This window comes from Equus przewalskii, chromosome X (genome assembly GCF_037783145.1).
Source record: "Equus przewalskii isolate Varuska chromosome X, EquPr2, whole genome shotgun sequence".
Taxonomy (NCBI): Eukaryota; Metazoa; Chordata; class Mammalia; order Perissodactyla; family Equidae; genus Equus; species Equus przewalskii.
Window position 1 is genome coordinate 88500924 of NC_091863.1, and position 13281 is coordinate 88514204.

The following is a 13281-nucleotide window of genomic DNA, read 5'->3' on the forward strand; positions in this document are numbered from 1 at the left end:
CACTGTGTTCTGTGGGTTCATTGACTAGCACTGTATACTCATCTCCTGTTTTTTCTAATAGCCCTTTGCTGTGCCAGCAACACGTGAGTTTGTTTGCTTCCCAGCTAAGCAGAGGCTGGCATGTGCTTCGTGGAGGCATGCCCAGTCACTGCAGGAAAGGGGTATGGTGTGCCCGCTAGGCTGCATGTCTTATGCTGGGCAAGGGCTGGCAATTCTCTTTGTGATGGGGAAGGGGCAGGGTTCTCCACAGGGTTCCCTTGGTGCACTTGACAAGAGGGTTTGCCGGTCTTCTGGCTGGGTCCCAGTGTGCTTCATTTATATGCCCCTCAGTTGACATGGGCCTTGCTAATACTGCTCTAGAAATGCTGCCTCAGTGGAATGCATGCATCTGTACCGTGGGTCTAAGATTGAAAGGGGTTTCTACATGGCCCACCACCACAGTGACCTTGGGCATGGTACTCTTTTGATCTTTAACATCTCCAACTCTTGGAACTGCAGCCTGGCAGCCTTTGGCTTCTGAAGGCCTCTTATCCTGTTCTTGGCTCCTCATCTCTGTGGATGCTCATATAGTGGCACCAGAATTACTTGTTGTGTTGTGTCTGTTCATACTGTGCTGTTCTGTGTCTCTTTGAATCTGAGCCATTTTCTTTTTACTCATTTGGCTGTTTTGAGTGGTTCTTTCCTGAAGAGCTATCTACCAGTACCTTCAGTGTCCAAGGCACAGAATTCTTTCTCTCACTCAGGTTAGGGTAAAACCAATATATCCTTAGGGACCATCCTGTGCTTATTATCCTACTACTAACTTTGAAAAAAACTACCTGTCTCAATTACCTTTAGGGAGCATACCCAGTTCCGTAATATGAACCAACCTGCCTCACAGGTTCCTAATAAATAAGGTGCCCTTTGAAAATCTAAGGGAGAGTAAAGAGGGCCATTTTGCAATGTAGCCAGGTACTCCCCAGTTGCCCCCACGTCTCGCTGGTGGCTTCTTTTTTTCTTTCTCCTTGCTCTTTTCCTGAGTTTTTTTTTCCCTTCAAATTTCATTGTAGAAAATTCTAAATATGTATGTATTATGCTTATTACTCATTATATATTTTAATTTGTGAATTGTCACTTCATGTTCTCTTCCCAGTTTTTATACAGGTTTTTTTTTCTTCTTGTTGATCTGTATGATGTGTCCATATATAAAGAGTATTAATTCTTGATCACCTTTGCAGTAAATATTTTCCCTAGATTGCCTTTTAACTCGTTGATGATGCTTTTGATGTATATTTTAAGTTTTTATTGGTCAAATTGATTGGTTTTAGACCAATTTGGTTTAGATTGCCTTTAGACCATGGTAATTTCTTCCAGTGCTTTTATGCTTGCTACTGTCAAGAAGGGGAAAAATTCTTCCCCTGCCTTCCCTCCTTGGTTCTTTTGGCTGGTGGAATAATTAAAATGGCATAAGACGGAGTCACAGAAGAAAATCAAATTTAATTATGTACACATGGGAAATCCACATTAATATAAGAGATTTCAAAAACAGTCAGGCAAAATGAGGTATATATATGTTATTCTAGACTAAGGAGAAGGGGCTGAGTGTCTGAGATTTCAAAGGGAAGAATGAATTCACAAGAATGAGATATCTGGTGAACAAATGTTTGCCATGCCTTGCAGAGACAATGGGACATGGAGAGGACTTTGATCAAACAGGTCTTGCTGGGTTCCTCCCTATCTACCACATCTAGTTCATGCTCTACCATAGTTATCTATGGTGATAGCTCCTTCCTTGAACAGGTCATCTATCTAAATTCTTGTAGGCAATTATGGGAGAAGGTCAAAGTTTCTCCCTGAGTCTTTTGTTTCTTAAAAATAATCAGCCTAGGATACCAATACCGATCAAGCCAAGGAGACACATTTTGGGGTGGCAAATATCGCTGTGCTATGAAGAATTTTCCCATTCTAAGATCAGATAAAAAAATCTAGTTTTTCAATCATTTTTTAAATATTTAGCTGTCAGTTCATCTAGAATTCATTTTGTGAATGGTATGAGGTAAGGTTAGAACTTATATTTTCCCCCAAATTGTGGTTTATTTGAGCACCCTTTGTTGAATATCTATTTCCCTATGATTATTGTTGTTATATTTTTATCATACATAAATTCTTATGTATGGTAGGGTTTATTTTGGGGGCTTGTTGTACTATTCCATTGATGTCTCTGTTGAGTTCTCCACCAGTTTTGTACTCTTCTATTAGCAACAGCCAACAGGTCAGATTTCTCTTTGCTATTCTCCCCAGCCTCTTAATTTACCCATACCTTTTTCTTAGCTAGTCTGAACCATTTCTTTCCTTCTGAATGAACTTAGAATGTTTTTGTCATATTTCCCCTCAAATCCTACTAGTTTTGATTGGAATTACTTTAAACCTAAAATTTCATTAATGTCATTACAATATTGAGTCTCCCCATCCAGGAAAAGACATGGTAAATTTCTTAATTTATTCAAGTTTTCTTTTATGTTCTTTAGGGGTGTGTGTGTGTGTGTGTGTGTGTGTGTGTGTGTGTGTGTATCCCACATATTTCTCACTAAAGTCATTCCTGGACAGTTTGTCATTTATGATATCATTTTATTACATTTTCAAACTGGTTATTATTTGTACATTGGAAAGATTTGATTTCATATGTTTACTTTATATTTGGCCACCGTGCTTAACTCTTCTAATAGTTTTCACTTGCTTCCCTTGGATTATTTTGGAAATTAATGGTGTAAACTCCCATATGATAACTTTATCTTATTTTAAAGAGCAAAACTTTTTTCCCCTGCTTTGAGCCTGATTGTATTGGCTAGAACTTCCAGGACAATGTTAAATAATAGTGGTACCAGCAGGAATTCTTGCTTTGGTGCTGATTTTAGTGGAAATATTTCTAGTGTTTCACTATTAACTCTGATGTTGGTTGTTGGTTTCGATTAGATGTCCTTTATAATGATAAGGAATTATTCTTAAATTAGTAAGTCTTTTTTTAAAAATCAGGAACAGTTATTGAATTTAGCTGATGCTTTTTGAGAATCGGTTGAGAAGTTCATTCGGGTTTTCTCCTTTGACCTCCCCATTTAGTATGTTATATTAGTAGTGTTCCTCCTAACCACCTTTGTTGGATTTCTGAAGTCAGCTTTCCTTTTCCTCTGCGTGCTTGCAAGAGATTCAGATTTGGCTTCTGTACTGTGAATTTGATCAATTTTGCTCTTGCCATCTCCAATGTGGAATTTAATTCTGCTGCTACAATATGAATTTCTGTGTAATTCTTACTTGCTTTGCTGAGCTCTCTTTTCACGCCACTGTTGTCTTTCCTTCTCAATATGTTTCGTTTTGATGGCTTTCCATACCTGTTTCATAGAGTCCATATTTTCTCACATTCTGTTGAGGATGCAGTTTTGTAAAATATTTCTTCGGGTTCAGACACCAAATTCAGACTTTTGTGCTTCTTCCAAGTCTTCAGAATGATATGCATTTCCCTTCTGCTGCCAGAAGTTTTCATATTAACCATACTGGTTTTGGGGTATAATTTTACATATTCAAAGGAGGATTTATTTATGATTTGTCAAACAACCGCATATGTAGATTGCCTTTGACTATTCTCATGTTCTCTTTGGTATTGGTTAGAACCCCTTCTCAGCTCCACTCTTGGCGGTCAGATTGATGCACATAGCTTCTAGCCCATTTCCCAGTGTCTAGCAGCTTCATCTAGTGGGTTCTGCTGGACCCATGTGGAATTGCTTACCCCTACTACTAGGTTCTCTGATACTCTGAACAAATAAAGTATGTGAAAAACTACAACCTCCCACATGCATTGCTACCTGAGTTTTGCTTGTGAAGATTTGCACTCCTAGGGCACAGTGTGCCAGCACCAATGTCATCAATGCTGCCTTTTTGATTTTTTGAGAGTAGGAGTCTCCAAATGGATGTAGATCAGATTTGGGAGTTGTTGATTTCCTTTGCAAGCAGTCGCCCTGTAGTAGAGGCATGGTTGTCCAGTTTGCTGGTTACTAGATGAACTGTCGATTTCTAAGCCATGAGGCTGATAATGGCAGAAGGACTTGGTGTCTCCTTACCTTGTTTCAGGTTTCTGGGGGCTGCCGCATGAATTGGCCACAGATTGTTTTTTCTCATTTCAACATTAGCCTTATTGTTAATAGAGTTTTCTCCCAGATTCTGGTAATAGGATGACCATCAGTCTAAGTTTTCAGTGATTTGGGGAGTTTTATCTTTTTCTGTACCTCTGCAGGTATTTTAGTGGAAAGCTGGGAGATGTTGTGTGAGTGGCTGTTAGCCAAGTGCTATTTTAAACTAGAAATCTAGTGTGTCTTTTGGTTTAGAGCAGAGGTCAGCAATCTTTTTCTGTAAAGGGCCAAACAGTAAATATTTTGGATGTTGTAGGCCATATGATCTCTGTTTTAACTACATAACTATTGTTGTAGCGTGAATGCAGCCTAGATAATATGTAAACGAATGAGTTTGGCTATGTTTAATAAAACTTTATTTACAAAAGCAGAAGGACCTGATGAAAAAGTTCTAGAGCTGAATGATGGTGATGGTTGTACAACAATGTGCATGTACTTAATGCCGCTGATACTTAAAAATGGTTAAGATGGTAAATTTTTATGTTATATATATTTTACCAAGTCAAAAAAAACCACCCCAAATATAACAGGAGGACTATATTTTGCTGACCCTGAGTTTAGAACAATTAAACCTAGCCCTGAAAGAAAGATGAGGGAAGGGGAGAGAAGGGAGGGAAGGAGGAGGACATTACACGTGTACAACAGGATAGTGACCTTGTTACTAACTTTGAAGGCAGTGGGATAGATTTCTCCAGTACTTAAAAGGAATACCTTAGTAGGGGCGAGGTTCTGGAAAGCTGCAGTTTGTCCTGGTGACATCATTGTGGTCTTTAGGGATAGAGATATACAGAGTTCATAGCCACACTTTTTGGCATAAGGATCAGAGCAGGGATTTTCTATTTCTCCTGAGGCTTGGGAAACATCTGCAGCTGTCAGAAGTGTTCATATCAGATGCAACTTAAAAGGCAGTCAGTCCTTTCTTCTTGGTCACTGGTGATGCTTCCTGTAGATGATCTGGTCTCTTCCCACGTCTAGAAAATCCCAGCTTTTTAGTTATTAACCATAACAGACTCACTATACAAAAGAGCAGCCACTAGTGTGTCAGCTGTTTCTGTACCTCCTTGCCAAGATTCTTATGCCATCAGGACTCACTTGTCAGCTGGAGACCTGAGCCCTTTGCTTCTGGAAATAATGCTGCTCTCAGGACCCCAAGCCACATTTCTCTCAGTAGTATGGAGAGGATACTCCTACTTACCAGCTCCAGCCTTGGCAGCCCTCAGCTTGACCAAGACCTAGAAAGAGCTTGAAGTCTGACCATAGCCTCCCATCTGCTCAGGGGAGCAGGTGTCTGGTGTGTTTACTGCTGTTCTTGGAGCAGAGGTACTATGTCAGGGTCCATCTATATTATCCCCCCCATTGAAAGCCGAAGCTGGAGGAAAGCTAAGCTCTCTTTATCACAGCTGATAGGTAGGGCTGGGGCTGAAGATGCCACCATTCATGTGAACTGCAGGCCTGTGTCTGGGGGCAGCCTTGGGCAGCCCGGGGTGGTTCGAAATTTCCTGTTTCTGTTGGGTCTGCTAGCTAGGCTGAAGGAGGGAGGGTGTCCTCACCATGTTGTGGCAAGCATGGCCTCCTCCTTCCCAGCCCCCCTGGATCCCACAGAGGGTTCTGAGTGCAATCAACATCCTAGTTTTCAGTTTGCTCTTTGGCATCCTGGATGCTCTTTGTAGAAGAGGGTAAAATTCTTGGTTTCACAAGGAACTGGGAGCCTCTTAGAGAAGCCGGTCTTTTGGGACTCTCCTCTCTCTGAACTGGGGTATTTTGAAGGAATAAATGAAGGAAAAGGGAATGGCTGTTAAGATTTCCCTGGCTTTGAGTTGTGATCAGACAGTTTGGCTGCCTGTGAACACCCACTGCTTAACGTGCCTGGTTATCCAAGTGTGTGCTACAAGGGCGGGGGACTCGTGGAGTGAGTCACTAAGCATTGCAGTTTATATGGCAGAGCACTGTTCCCCCACCCCACCCTCGTAAGAAAAGTGCATAGCAGAGAGCTGGCGCACATCCTCTGCCTCAGGAAGTGTACAGTACACCACCCCCCATGCTGAAACCCTTAAATCTGCTCATTTTCATGTTACACATGGAGAGGAGTGGATCTCTGATGTAAGTGGGATTATTTGGTCATGAGTATCTGCTGACTCAGTCTGGAGAGGCTTTTGAAGGAGATGAGATGAAATTTCATCTGTGCTGCAGAGAGCAGGGGGTGCATTGCTGGATGGAGAGAGGACTGTAGGCCACGTGTGAACCAAGGTAGGCGAGAGAAGCATGGGGGTGGGTGAGGGGAATTAGGACAGCCTGACATATGATATTGGCATTGCAAGATTGATGCCCCATTGGCCTTTGGGCCACATGATATTATGAGAGTTCTGTAGCCCTGTGACCCTCTCTTTTTCTAGTTCCCATTTATTGTACTCTCAAATTTTTAAACAACAGGACTTTTCCCAGGGAGACGTGTATCTCTAGGACTGTCCTGAGTTCACAAGATGGGCTCAGGTTGAACCTGTTGTGTTGTAATGTGTCGGAATGGTTTTACCATCTCAGCACCCCCTTCTCAGTGCTCAACTGATCAGCTGCTCTGGAACCCAAAAATGAGCAGCCTTTTGGCACCTTCACCTTGGATGTACCTGCTTTTTGGCTTAGGTTTGGACTCATTACTGAAAAAGGCGATTGGGGGACTGACTCTGAACTGAGCAGCTTTATTAAGACAGTTCTTGGCAAGGGAGAGAAAGCCCTACACGTGAATGCTGCAGATTTAAAAGGGAAAGAGACTAGGAAACTAGAAGATTCATAATGAGTAAGCAGCAATTCAGGGAGACCCACTCCCTTTGTTATGCGGAATGCTGGTCTGGTGTCTGCTTTCCTAGAGCCATCTAACTGGCAGGTTGCTGGCTTTCACATACTTCCTTAATGCCTAGAAGAGGGAAGGAGCCTTCAGGCTGTTCACAGGACTCCTCCCCTTCCACACACAATAGAAGCGCCTTCCTCCCCACGTGTACATATTCAATTTTGTTCTCTCCTGGGAGCTTTGGCTTCTACAGTCTTGGTCCACATATTCTGATTCAGTGTTTTCATTTCCCCAAATCCTCTCCTGGAAGTCTCTCTGAAGGTTTCTAGAGGAGAGACTGCTGTTATTTTTTTTTCTTCTCTCAGGCTGCTCTGCTTTAAACTCTTGTTTGGATGCATGTCATGTCTGGGTAAAAGAAATGCTGGAGATTCAGATAACTTTTCCCATCTAGGGAAGCATGGAAAGCAGTACTCAGCAGAGAAATGGGGACTGACCATTTTGGGCCTCTTTTTTACTTTCTCAGCCCACCCAGTCATTACGGGAAGCCAAGTGAGGAATCTACTATGTTGTATGTTGGGCAAAAGCAATTCCAGAAAATAAATAAATAAAAAGCAGTGTAGCATAATAAATAAGGTTTGGGCAAGATATATACAGTGGGTAATGAAGAAGTAGAAATGTTTCATTCTCATTATAAAAGTAATCCATGGTCACTGTAAGGAAAACATCAAACATTACAGAAAGCAATAAAGAAGAAAATAAGAATAACTGATAATTCCTCTGTTAATATGATAGTATACAGTCACGTGTTTCTTGACGGTGGGCATGCGTTCTGAGAAATACCCTGTTAGGTCATTTTGTCGTTGTGTGAACATCAGAGTGTACTTACACAAACCTAGATGATACAGCCTACCATGCACCTAGGCTAAATGGTACTAATCTTAGGAGACTGTCATTGTATATGCGGTCTTTCGTTGACAGAAACATCATTATGTGGTGCATCACTGAAATTTCCTCCCAGTCTTCTGTGAGTAAATACCCATTTTTAAAAGTAAAATTGGGATTATTCTATGTATGCTACTTTATAATATATTAAAAATTAATATACCCTGGTCATTTCCCCATGTCATTAAGTATTCTTCTAAGCATGATTTCTAATGACTGCATAGTATTTCATTATTTGGATGAACATAATATGATGTATTTAAACAGTGCCCTCTTATTTGACCATCTCATCTTATCACTTTACTATCCATGCATTTACGTCACTGTTAGAATTAGGGTCCCAGGGAATGAAAATTGCTTTCATTCAGATAAGTAGAATTTCAGGATGAAAACTGCTTTCAGATAAGTAGCTCCTGTTATTAGTTGAGCACCTTCCAGATGAGGGCTTTGGCCAACTTCCTGAAAATCTAAGGAAAAAAAGTTCTGGTGCCTCTGCAGTTGTGTGGCCCCATTTGGTCCGGAACAAGGAAGTGGGAAACCACCAGTTGCAACCAGGGAATTATCTTTGTGCCTATACACAAAGCCAGCCAAGCTTTCCTGTTATACTTATTTGTTTTTCTTTGTTTTTTATTTTCCAACTTTTATTCTGAGAATTTTCAAACAGATGTAAATGTGAATAGGGCGGTAGACTGAACGCTTGTATTACCTCCACTTAGATTCAGCAGTTTTTGTCATGCTTTCTTAAAAGTGGGTTAAAAAAATGTAAGATCCTGACTGCATTCCCTGCTCTGTGACAGGCTTGTGCTCCAGGGCCTCACACAGTGGGCAAAAAAAGTACACTTTTAGTGCCAGCCCCAGTGGCCCAGTAGTTAAGTTTGGCACCCTCTGCTTTGGCGACCCAGGTTTCGTTCCCAAGTGGTGACCTACACCACTTGTCAGAGGACATGCTGTGGTGGCAGCTCACATACAAAAAGAAGATTGGCAATAGATGTTAGCTCAGGGTGAATCTTCCTCACCAAAAAAGGGGAAGATTGGCACAGATGTTAGCTTAGAGCAAATCTTCCTCAAAAAAAAAAATTGTACACTTTCAACCAAGGGCTATGGAAACAGAAGATGTATCAGAGGGGAAGGGCCCTGGGCTCTGGGATGGTGGAAATAGATCAATTGTTTTCATAATACAAATCATAGACAGTAAATCTCCATGTAGTTGCTGGCTGAAGTGGAAAGACTAGATCCAGATGTCCATTGACGTAACAGTGTATAAATAACTTTTTCTTTTTAAAGATTGGCACCTGAGCTAACATCTATTGCCAATCATTTTCTTTTTCTTTTTCTTCTTCTTCTCCCCAAGGCCCCGCTCCCAGTACATAGTTGTATATTCTAGTTGTAGGTCCTTCTGGCTGTGCTGTGTGGGATGCCGCCTCAGATGGCTTGATGAGTGGTGCTAGGTCCATGCCCAGGATCCGAACTGGCAAAACCCTGGGCCGCTGAAGCAGAGTGTTTGAACTTAACCACTTGGCCACAGGGCCAGCCCCAAATAACTTCTGATATATTTATACAATTGAATAATATACAACAGTGAAAAACAGATGAAATAGAGTTATAGTTATCAACATTGATAATTAGAAGAAGCCATGTTGAGTGAAAAATGTAATTTGCAGAAGGGTATATATATGTATATATATAGTATATCGTTTAATGGGATAAACATGAAACAACAATGTGTAAGGTTTGTGGATACATACAAATGTAATAAATGTATAAAAACATTAACAGGAAGGACTCCCACTACTTCAGAAGAAAGGTTCCCTCTGGTTAGGGAGTGGAGGAGCTGAATGGTATTCAGGAAGGGTATGCAGGGCTTCAACTGAATCAGTAATGTTCACAGTTGTTAAACCAGGATGGTGGGCACAGAGGTTCTCATATTATTTTTGTACTTTTATATATATTTGAAAACTTTAATGTACAAAAATGTGAAAAAGCATTGTTTAAAAGGTTTAGACTCTTGGATCCCTTGTTTGCTAGGCGTAAAAGCTGAGGCTGGGGGAATTCAGTGTTTTGCTTCTCATATATTTTTGAATTTTATTCAATTACCATACGGTAAAATTAACTTTTTTTGGTGTACAGTTCTAAGCGATTTTTTCCATTTTTTTATTATGGTAAAATACACATAACTTGAAATGTAACGTCTTAACCATTTTTAAGTATACAGTTCAGCGGTATTAAGTACATTCACATTGTTGTGCAGCCATCGCCACTATCTCTCTCCAGAATTCTTTTCATCTTGTAAAAACTGAAACTCAGTACCCAGTAAACAATAACTCCCATTCACTCCTCCTCCCAGCCCCTGGCAACCATCATTCTACTTTCTGTCCCTATGATTTTGGCTACTTTAGGTAGGTTCCTCATATAAATGGAATCATATAGTATTTGTCTTTTTGTGACTGACTTATTTCACTTAGCATAATGTCCTCAAGGTTCATCAGTTGTTGTACCAGGTGTCAGAATTTCTTTTTTAAGGAAGAATAATATTCCATTGTATGTATATAACACATTGTTTATCCATTCATCTGTTGATGGACACTTGGGTTGCATCCACATTTTAGCTATTGGGAATAAGGCTTCTATGAACATGGGTGTACAAACATCCCTTAGAGACCCTACTTTCAGTTTTTGGGGGCATATACCCAGAAGTGGAATTCCTGGATCATATGGTAATTCTGTTTTTAATTTTTTGAAGACCTGCTGTAATGTTTTCCACAGCAACTGTATCATTTTACATTCCCAGCAACAGTGTGCAAGAGTTCTAATTTCTCCATATCTTTGCCAACATTTGTTATTTTGTTTTTTTCTTGATAGTAGTCATTCTAATGATGTGAGATAGTATCTCATTGTGATTTTGATTTGCATTTCATTTTCTCATTTCCCTTGTGATTTCTTCTTTGATCCATTGGTTGTTTTAAGAGTGTCAATTAATTTTCACAACGTTGTGAATTTTCCCATTTTACTGCAGTTATTGATTTTCTAACTTTATCCTGTTGTCGCTAGATATTTTGTATGACATCTGTCTTGTTAAATCTATTCAGACTTAATTTGTCACCTAACATATGATCTATCCTGGAAAATGTCCCATGTACACTTGAGAAGAATGTGAATTCTCTCGTTGGATAGAGTGTTCTGTGTATGTCTGTTAGATCTAGACCTTCTTTGTCTCTAGTAAATTTTTTTTATTTATTGTTTATTTTGTCTGATATTAGTATAGCCTCCCCTGCGCACTTTTGATTATCATTTGCATGGAATGTCTTTTTCCATCCTTTTACTTTCAACCTTTTTTGTGTATTTGGATCTAATGTGAGTTTCTTGTAGACAACATATAATTGGATCACAGTTTTTTTTAATCCATTCTGCCAATTTCTGTCTTTCAATTGGAGAGTTTAATCCATTTACATTTAACGTATAATTACTGATAAGGAGGGCCTTCTGTCATTTTGCTACTTGTTTTCTATACACTTTATAAGTTTTTTCTCTAATTTCTTTCATTAGCTGTATTCTTTTGTGTTTAGTTGAGTTTTTGGTAGTGTTACAATATAATTTTCTTATCATTTCCTTTTGTGTATATTCTATAACTATTTTCTTTGTGCTTATCATGGGGATTACATTTAACATCCTAAAGTTATAATGTTTTACTTTGAATTTACATTAGCTTAATTTTAATAATATGCAAAATCTTTGTTCCTTTACAGTTTCATCCCCACCCCTTTCAGTTATTGATGTCACAAAATTATGTCTTTATACATGGTGTTCCCCACAACTTAAAGTAATCATTTTTAAATGCATTAGTCTCTTAAGTTATGTAGAAAGCAAAATGTGGAGTTACAAACCAGTTATAATAATACTAGCTTTTAGACTGATGTGTGTGTTTTTAAATGTGTTAATCTCTTAAATCATGTAGAAAGCAAAAAGTAGAGTTACAAACTGTTGTTATAATGATGCTAGCTCTTGTAATTGCCCACGTATTTACCTTTACTGGATGTTTATTTCTTCATACAGCTTCAAGTTACTGTCTAGTAGGTTTTCATTTTACCCTGCAGGACACACTTTAGCATTTTTTGCAGGGCAGGTCTAGTTGTAACAAACTCCCTCAGTTTTTGTTTTTCTGGAAATGTGTTAATTTCTCTTTCAATTTTGAAGGACAGTTTTGCTGGATATAGGCTTCTTGGTTGACAGGTTTTTTTTTTCTTTAAGCACTTTCAATGTATCAGCCCACTACCTTCTGGCTACAAATGTTTCTGATGAGAAATCTGCTGATAATCTTATTGAGCATCCTTTGTATGTGATGAGTCACTTCTCTCTTGCTGTTTTCAAGATTCTTTGTCTTTCAACAATTTGATTACAATGTGTTGCAGTGTGGATCTCTGAGTTCATCCTACTTGGAATTCGTTAAGTTTCTTGGATGGGTATAGTCATGTCTTTGATCAAATTTGGGAAGGTTTTTTTTTTTCGGATAATCTCTCTGCCCCTTTCCCTCTCTTTCCTCCTTTTGGGACTCCTATAATGCATATGTTGGTCCTCTTGATGGTGTTGCATAAGTCCCTTAGGCTCTGTTCACTTTTCTTCAATCTTTTTTTCTTTTTGTCCCTCTGACTTGATAATTTCAATTGTTTTATCTTCAAGTTCCCTGATTCTTTCTGCTGCCTGCTCATATCTGCCTTTCAGTTCCTCTAGTGAATTTTTCATTTGTGTTAATTTACTTTTCAGCTCTGGAGTTTCTTTTCCATTTTACTTTTTTTAGGTTTTCTGTCTTTTTATTGATAGTTCCATTTTGTTCATTTTCTTGACTTTCTCCATGTCTTCCTTTAGTTCTTTGAACATCTCTAAGTCTGTGTTTTAAAGTCTTTGTCTAGTAGATCTGCCATCTGGTCGTTCTTTGGGACATTTTCTTTTGGTTTATTTTTTTCCTTTTTAATAGCCATACTTTGCTAGTTCTTTGTATGCCTTGTGATTTTTTTGGTGAGAACTGAATCTTTGAATTTAATCATGTGATAACTCTGAAAGTCAGATTCTCCCCATTTCCCAGGATTTGCTGTTTTTTTGTTTTGTTTTGTTTTTGGTTATTATAGGCTGTCTCAAAGATGAGGATTAGCCTGAGGAGTAAATTTAAGGACTTCTTGGGTCTTTTCTCAGCCTATGCCTTTCCTTCGGCATGTGGAGTGATTTTCTCATTTCCCCTGTATATGTAGGTGCTTTTGAGTGTCCTAGTCTTTAACGTTTGGCTCCTCAAAGGGGAAAAAGGAAAATGAAGGGAGGCAAAAGTGCAGGTCCTTTAAATTCCTTAGAAGTCACATCAACTGGAGAGGGAGGGGCTTTTAACAATGGGGTGCGTGTGCGACAATGGCT

At 39.3% G+C, this 13281-nt stretch overlaps 1 protein-coding gene across 6 annotated transcripts in view; it reads left to right on the forward strand.

Moving 5' to 3' along the window:
• Positions 1-13281, forward strand: part of TMEM164 (transmembrane protein 164) — a 256816-nt gene that overhangs the window by 74232 nt on the left and 169303 nt on the right. Inside the window, exon 1 of one of the 6 annotated variants that reach the window (XM_070603870.1) lies at positions 6174-6407. The exons of the other annotated variants lie outside the window; for them this stretch is intronic. The gene's annotated coding sequence lies outside the window, so the exon portion shown is untranslated. Of the gene's footprint in view, positions 1-6173; positions 6408-13281 lie in introns of those variants that run through there. 6 annotated transcript variants of the gene reach the window in all.